At 38.9% G+C, this 8,064-nt stretch overlaps 1 protein-coding gene across 4 annotated transcripts in view; it reads right to left on the bottom strand.

The window, feature by feature from the left end:
* Window positions 1-8,064, bottom strand: part of LOC118413524 (leucine zipper putative tumor suppressor 2 homolog) — a 53,443-nt gene that overhangs the window by 28,715 nt on the left and 16,664 nt on the right. The window contains exon 1 of one of the 4 annotated variants that reach the window (XM_035817035.1): window positions 2,992-3,089. The exons of the other annotated variants lie outside the window; for them this stretch is intronic. The gene's annotated coding sequence lies outside the window, so the exon portion shown is untranslated. Of the gene's footprint in view, window positions 1-2,991; window positions 3,090-8,064 lie in introns of those variants that run through there. 4 annotated transcript variants of the gene reach the window in all.

Raw genomic sequence — 8,064 nt, 5'->3', positions numbered from 1 at the left:
CCCCCCGGAAAATATGTTGGGGGGGGCGTCGCCCCCCCAAAAAATCAAGCTGAAACCTTGTGTATTTTTTTGATGATGGAAATTTCATAAAATCAAGCTAGTCTAACAGCATAGTTTACCCCTGAAAATGCAAGAAAATTGGCGTTTCAGAGAGTCCCGATTTCAAAATTTCGCCAGACCTCCCTTGTGACGACTGCGTCTTCGACGCAGGACAATATGTTGCGGGAGCGTTGCTCTGAAAAATCTTTTAAACCAATAGAAATTGTACTATCGTACTTAGCTTAGTTTACAAGCAGAATGTGCCACTGAAATTCAGGAAATGACGTTTCAGACGGTCAAGATTTTAAAATTTTCTCCGGACCTCCCTAGCGATGACTTTAGCCTCCGGCGCTCACAACGACATGGTGAAAATCTGTGCGTGGTAGCTTAGGTCATCGCCCTCAAACATCTTTTTCTTTGACAAAAATGGCATAAGATTTAGCATAGTCTGGAAGCAAAACTTGTCCCTCAAAATACAGAAAATGTCGTTTCAGAGGGTGCAGATTTCGAAATTTCCAAAGACCAACCTTGCAACAGCTCGCACCTTCGGCACTCGAAATCGTGAAAATATTTTGTGGGCATCGCCCTCGCTAAAACCATGTGTCTTTCTAACAGAATTGCCATCAAACTTAGCTTAGTCTGGCAGCAAAATTTGCCCGTCAAAACGCATGAAATGCCGTTTTAGAGGGTCTAGATTTCAAATTTTCCCGGGGGAGCATGCCCCCGGACCCCCCTAGGGTGGTCGCGCCTCCGGCGCTACGTAAGCGTGTGCCGAAAAATTCTGTCAGTAAAAGTTCGCCCCCCCAGACGAAATTTCCTGCCGCCGCCTCTGGGAAACACGACGCGTGCCGCGGTAAAGAGTTTAATCCGATTGTGTGGTCGCGGTCGCAAGTTTGAGTTTAATCCGATTGTATAAAACTCATGTGAACACATTTTTTTTAATCCGATAGAAAATTTCAATCGGATTCCTTGTTTAACTCACTTGCAATTTTTTCATGTGAACAGGGTCTTAGTACACATGTACTAACAATGCAATCGTGTTTAAAAGGATGTGATGACATCAGATCAGACAAGACTTGAAAACATCCCAGACCACACCTCAAAGATTCACAGGTGTGTTGTGATGTATTCCACATACCATGTGCTGAGCTGACTATCATACTGACAGACATCCCTCACATGCCCACCTCCCACCCTCACCCCACAAAGCTGACAACCCCCACTCCACATAGCTGACAATCCAAATATTTACATCAGATTCTGTGTTGTTGTTTTGACTATAAGGGGACAGACTGCATGACCAGATGGTTGCAAATAGCTCGAGTACAGACTCCCTCATGTACTTTATACATGGTACAAGGAAAACCAGTCCTTGCCAAGAATGTTTCAGAATCATAAACATGTAATGCTCAAAGACCAGGTCAACAACTAAGTATAAAATTTGTCTTCTTAGCTCATCTGAATTGACAAACAATTTTGTCAAAAATATGTGATTTTCTTCTGTATAATAAAGGATGTTCCGTACAATAGTAGCATGACTAAAAGGACAAGAACGTACAGACATGAGGAACAAGAAGAAGGGAAACCTGGGAGGAAACCTGTGGAGAGATAAGACACATCCAGTGCTCAATAATGGCTTCATAACATTTCAGACATGAGTGTCCAATGTATTACTACTAATCAAATAGTATCAACAGCAAACTATAAACAAGGGGAAGCCTCTTTTCTTTTTTTTCCGTGAAATTTTATTCTTTATTTCTTATCCAAAAATACATGAAATTACAGTATCATCAAAAATTTTAAGTGTCCAAACCTGTAAAGGAAGGGAATCTGGATAGAGTTAAGCCCATCCTATCATTACATAACGTGATGCTACTCTATCTCTGGTTGTGATAAGAATGCTGTAATATACTTTCATGTCAACAGTAGAATGTTTAACTCACAAATATATCTGAGATACAGGTACATGTACACGTACACATCCAGCATTTTCTGATCATGATGTCATATTTTTCCTGGTCCCTGAAACAGTAGGACATGCCATGTATTGGAGGTGGGCCAACAAAGTCATTCTTGTTTTGTATGGTTCTTTGTTGAAAAGCCTCTATAAGAACACTGATGCCATATTTCATAGTTAGTCAAGAGGCCAAAGGGCCAAGGCCACATACCCAGCTACCCTAGGACTGGTGATTTAGCACTGCTGGTAGGCTTCATGTCTTTCCTGACCAGTGTGGCCCTGTCAACTCACAGCCTCACAATGCTAAATCATACCCAACTACAGACTGATGCATTTCAAAGTGTTTTACCGGCCAGATTTAAATACAATCCTGAAGTTGCATCCCCCTGGGAGCACATCCACTCCAACCTATACCAAATACCAGGACCACCACTATCAGATATCAAAGCTAGCCTAGCAGCCAGTATGGAGACAGCTTTGTTTGTGAGATAAAGTAAAGCCCACTTACTTACTGAGGAAAGCCCACTTGTACATGTGAGTATAGAAGAAATGGGTGGGGGTAGAGCCTTATATTCCAGGTTAAATGGTTAATTCCGGCAGAGAAAATTTGATGGAACAGGGCTCTTAAGTGCTTCTACTTTTGTCTTACAACTATCAGCAAATGGCAGCAAAAATAGCTACAATACAGGCAGACGAGAAATCAGAACAGGAAAAAGATAATGTTTACATTCATAATGAACAAAAAACAACAACACAAAGAGCTACATGTGGCCCAATTTATCGAGGAATCTCACAACCAACCCATAATATATTTGACTGAAAATGAATGGAAACTACTTCCAGATACCTTTAAGAAAAACAAGCCATTGTAGTAGCAATCCCTCATCAAAAAATAAGACTACTGCATATTTGCTTTCACACAATAATGTTTGGATGATATTGATAACAGCTATCTATAATTATACTGTTATTTGCTAAACACACCCTTTGCTTACCTTGGTCTGTGCTGACTTGGAGGGGATAGGCAAGCTTGGCTGCGAGGGAAGAAATAGGACAGAAGCAGGAGGCAGGAGCTACAGAGGACTACCAAGCAAGGGAGGATGTGAAACTATACCTGACCCTCCCAGCAGGACAGGTCCTGACCCATGTTAGAGTCCATTGGTCAGCTGGAAGTCTGTTGTCATGGAGATCATGTGGAACTCCAAATAATAGCCTGGGGTAGTTTTCAGTGCTGACCCCTGACAGGACAGATGGTAGGTAAAGACCACACAAAGTCATTAGCCTAGGAGTAGGAACAGCCATTAATGTGAGAAATACCAGGACCATACATAGCCATTACATGCAGCTTTAGAATGGCCACTAATGTGAAGAACATATGGACAACACATAGGCAATAGCTTAGTCATTTGGGCCCAACATAGCTTGTCTAGCAGTCACTGTGGTAGACTCGGAGTCACTAGACTAGGACTGGTCAACTGGTACAAACAGTCATCAAGCTGAGCAGACACATACATGTATTACACATAAGTACATTCATCTGTCTTGGCTGTCTATACATCACTGATATGATATTTCCTGACTTGTTTGAAGCCCATCTAACATCAACTCCCAATAGGATCTTACATGTGCAGATACCCTTGTTGGCTTGGTCAGGTTCCCGACCAACGCATCCCTCTGTACCCAGAAGTCCCACTGTGGGGAGAGCAGTGGAGCCTACTGCCACATGTAAAGATTAGGAACAGTCAGAGGTCATGTTGTAAGAACTGCTGTTCCACTGTTTTATAAGGAGGATGTTTGAGGACAGCCAGGAAATTCCTCATCTGTTTAAATATCCTGACTAGTGCTGACCACACGAACTGTGCTTGTCAGGCTAACAATGACATGACGTGCTACACATTCTCCATGGAACAAGAAAATAAGCACTCAGCACAAACCGCTAGAGATGAAACCTGTAAGCACCTTAGCAGACAGACTAAACGGCAGAAAACTTGACAGCCACTTGCCTGTGTAGTGTGTTGGGGCACAGTATCTGAAGACTTACAGTCCCCAGTGTGCCTGTCCATCTGTCCAAGACACAACCGTATTGGTTTGATTTGCTTTAAGTTTTAAGTTTAAACCAAAGACTACTACCCAATCACCATAGCTTAATATAGCATCTGGCTGATAGGACAGGATTTTGTCTCATCTCAAGCAATCATGATCTTCCCTGATTAGGTCTCAAGAATATATGTGAGGAATCTGTGAAATGTTGGATAATCAATATATGTCTTGCTGTTTTAATCCCACAAGGTGCTGGTCTGGATACCAGACCCCAGCCCGATCTCAAAAATATCTATCATGTTTTTGAGATGGATCTGGGGTCTGGTATCCAGGCTAACAAGGTGCTGACTTGAAGCCAAGTTAAGATTCCCTATTTCCATGAACTTTAAGTCCTCTCTTTAGGTGGCACATGTACTTCTGCATCAAACCTTAGCTACATTTGAACCACAGCATACTCAGATTGTAAAGTCCCAACAGGGCCATTTTCCCCAGGCTAGTTGAAGTTGACCCAAAGACCTCTGAAGCCTTTGAGACAGAAAGGGTTATGGTAGCACCTATCACGAGAGAAAGGGCTTGTGGTAAAACTGTCAGTCTTTAAGTTCTTATGATCCTCATACACAGCTGTTTCCTTTGAACTAATATGGTTAGCTCTTTTGATGTTCGAATGATTAAGTTAATATTAACATAAATATCATGACATAAGAGTCTTTTGTATGACTGATCTCTTACACATGTAATCTTATAACTGATACAGCTTCATAATATTTGGTCTGTCTTGTCTGACAGAAAAAAATATATAAAAAGACAAAGATTGAATTCTACAGTATCATTCTTAGCCTATCCACTTGAAAGCCCTTCCAGACTGCTGTATGTTTTATTAATAGCTCCTGATAGGAATACCAGAACAGCAGGGTAGGAGGGTGATTAATGATGGACAGATGAAAGAATGACTCAATGGAGAAGAGCTAGCATCTGTTGACAGTTTCATAATGATTAATTAGTAAAAATTAATTAACTGATTGATTGATTTACATTTACCGACAGCTTAATTGATACATTGGTTGATGAGAAACCAATAATTTAATCCTATGATTACAAACGAGCAATTTGAATAAACAATAACAGAGAATGAGAGATATCAAACAAATTGCAATAACCATTTTGCAATAAGCCCTGATCATGATCATGACATTGCTATTAACTTTCATTATACAGAATAAAAGTTTGTTTCCTACCATGTTGATGGCATGCAGGTTGCACTTACCTGGGTTGATGTATCCTTTAAACATACATATGACTTTGCCAAAAACAGTTTATTCTACCACTAGTTCTTTTGCAACTTTGCAGATACAGTTGATAGATTCCAAATTAAGTCTAGGAGCACAAGAAGTCCATGGTATTGTCTGCAGTGTTTAAACTTTATCTCCCAGTCTGTTCCAGCAGGATGTCTGTTATCTGTAACATGAGTGGTGGGAGGCTGACATGTGTTGATGCTATTTGGAAGCTACATTGTAGATTAAGTTTAAGTTGGCTGCAGTTCAAGGTCGTCAGTGCTACAGAAACACTTAACTACAGGAACCAGCTGTCCTATTCAAAAGTAGATACACAGCTCATTATATAGCAGTTGTATCTATTGAAAAGTTTGTGAAGATATACAATGCAGTGGTGTAACAAGGTACTTTTGTATTACTTTGCAATATTTGCAATAAGTAGGTATCCAATAAACGTGCACTGATCCCAGTCAATGTACAGCTAAAAGCTTGAGATGAGCTTGTTTTGGCCACCAGCCAGAAAAGACACTTAGATATCAGACTAAGTAAACATCTTCTCTTATTGAGTACACAGAGTTCTTTTATGAACACCGGTAGTGTTTGGCGCCATAATCAATAAACTCCATCCGGCTTGATAAAGGGTAATTCCGCTATCGATTAATCAACTTTTGCAGTGTCGAAAACCAAAGATTGTAAGTGTCCAGTACAACTAATTTCACATGTATAAATTTTCAATTAATGTCACAAGTTCCAAACTCAAGCTCTTCAAAAATTGATTTGCTATACATTAAGTTTACTATTATAATAGTTAACAAACTACCCAGTGAAACATTCTGTTGCTTCATAGATGCTACATGTATACTGCAGTGTTACAATATTTTGATAATTACAATTACATTTCCTTGAATTCATAAATAATGTTCATACATGTACCTGTGTATATATACATTTGCAAGCAAACATCATCAAACATAATTATAGTCATCATCTAAAGGCACTGATTATGAAAGAAAACACTTTTTCATATGAGATTTTCCAAAGTTGCATTAATTTTTATTATTACTAGTATGTAATACTTTTGTGTCAAACTATTTTCCGATGAGATTTTCTACTTGCAGGTTACACTGATTACAGAGTAATTATTTTGTAACTAACAAACTACTTTTTGATGAGCTTTTCTTCCATTACATTTATCAAAGGGTAATTTCATTGTACCAAAACACATCGTGATGAGGTTGGGGTGTAATTGTTTTTGTAGTTGCATCTATTACATATACATATATTACAAATAGTATTATCATCATTCATCACAAACCAATTTTTGATGAGCTTTCTGTAGTTACATCTATTACAGGGTAATTCTTTTTTAATAAAGCAATTTCTGATGAGCTTTTCCACCATAACATTTATTAAAGGATAATTCATTTGTAACAAACTCCTTTCTGATGAGCTCTGTGCACAGCAAATTAATTATGTAATAATCATTTGTCAAAACACTTTTGCATCAATTCAATTTACGACGTGATGACTTTACCGAAGTTTAATCAAGGGCACCCTCGTAATAACAAATCATGAACTTCTATAACTGCCATGTCTGGCAGGCATGCAATAATGAAGCAATACCCATACGCAATGTCATTGTAAAATAAGCACAATAATTAGTGCAATTGACAATCATCGTAGACTTTGTGGTAAACAAGTCATCCATTTATATCAACCAGGCTGTACTGATACCATTTCTAGTCCCCAGTATCTGAATAAGAAATGAATTTTTGTGTGGCTCTGGTTGCAAGAAGTCGGCAAGAAGTACACATTTTCATCTGTTTTAACTGTTTCACTAGTTCCCAACAAACACCACCAACCATATGAAACCCTTACTCCAGCCCTACGTGCACCTGGTGGAAGGTAGCAACACTGTTGTAACTGAATGGTTAGAAATTGGTTCATCTCAGTTTAGGAAGATGAATGAACTCCATTTTACCAGGAGTAAGATAGACTGAAAAATCAATATGGTTACAAAAGAGGAAGGTAAGATGGGATTTCTGCGGCTTTGTCTAGCTCTACCTGTACACTTTATCATAGTAACATTACATGCATAGCTTAATATAGCTGTAACCATGATAAATGGTAGAGAGGAGAGCTTAGAATGGAAGTGGGGCTCAAGTTATCCTGCTTCTTTCCGTTACCAATTCATACCTGGTACCTCAGGTGGGAGATGGGAGTCACAAATTCACTTAGTGGGCGGCATGTCGGATCTAATTTGCATTTCAATTAATCTGAAAATGCTTTTTTCTATGTACAGTATTATGTATGACAACACAAAACTGCCCTAACACAAAATACGCAGTCTCTGCATGTGACATGTACATGTACATAACAAATAAACATGGATTTACAAAATAGAGTTAACTAAAGCCAGCCTAAAGTCATTAGCAGCTTCAAAGGTCCACATTTTTAGCTAATAAGCAAAAAAATGAGGCACAGCTTTTAATATTTGTTCAAATTCAGAATGCCTTTGATATAATCAAGATTTTATTCATCTACATGTATCAAACTACTGATTGAACGTCTTTTATCATGTAACAGTTTGCAACAGACGTGTGGGTTAACTTCCTTTCATTACACCAAAATCAAAGTGAATGTCAATCACGGTTTTCAATTGATTACTTAATGTTTGTTCCCCTCTCATTATCATGACTTTTGTTTGACCCCAATAAAGACAGGATTGTTACGGTAACCCATGGGGGCCTTTACTCA

This window comes from Branchiostoma floridae, chromosome 4 (genome assembly GCF_000003815.2).
Source record: "Branchiostoma floridae strain S238N-H82 chromosome 4, Bfl_VNyyK, whole genome shotgun sequence".
NCBI lineage: Eukaryota > Metazoa > Chordata > Leptocardii > Amphioxiformes > Branchiostomatidae > Branchiostoma > Branchiostoma floridae.
This window is presented reverse-complemented; position numbering and strand designations above follow the sequence as displayed.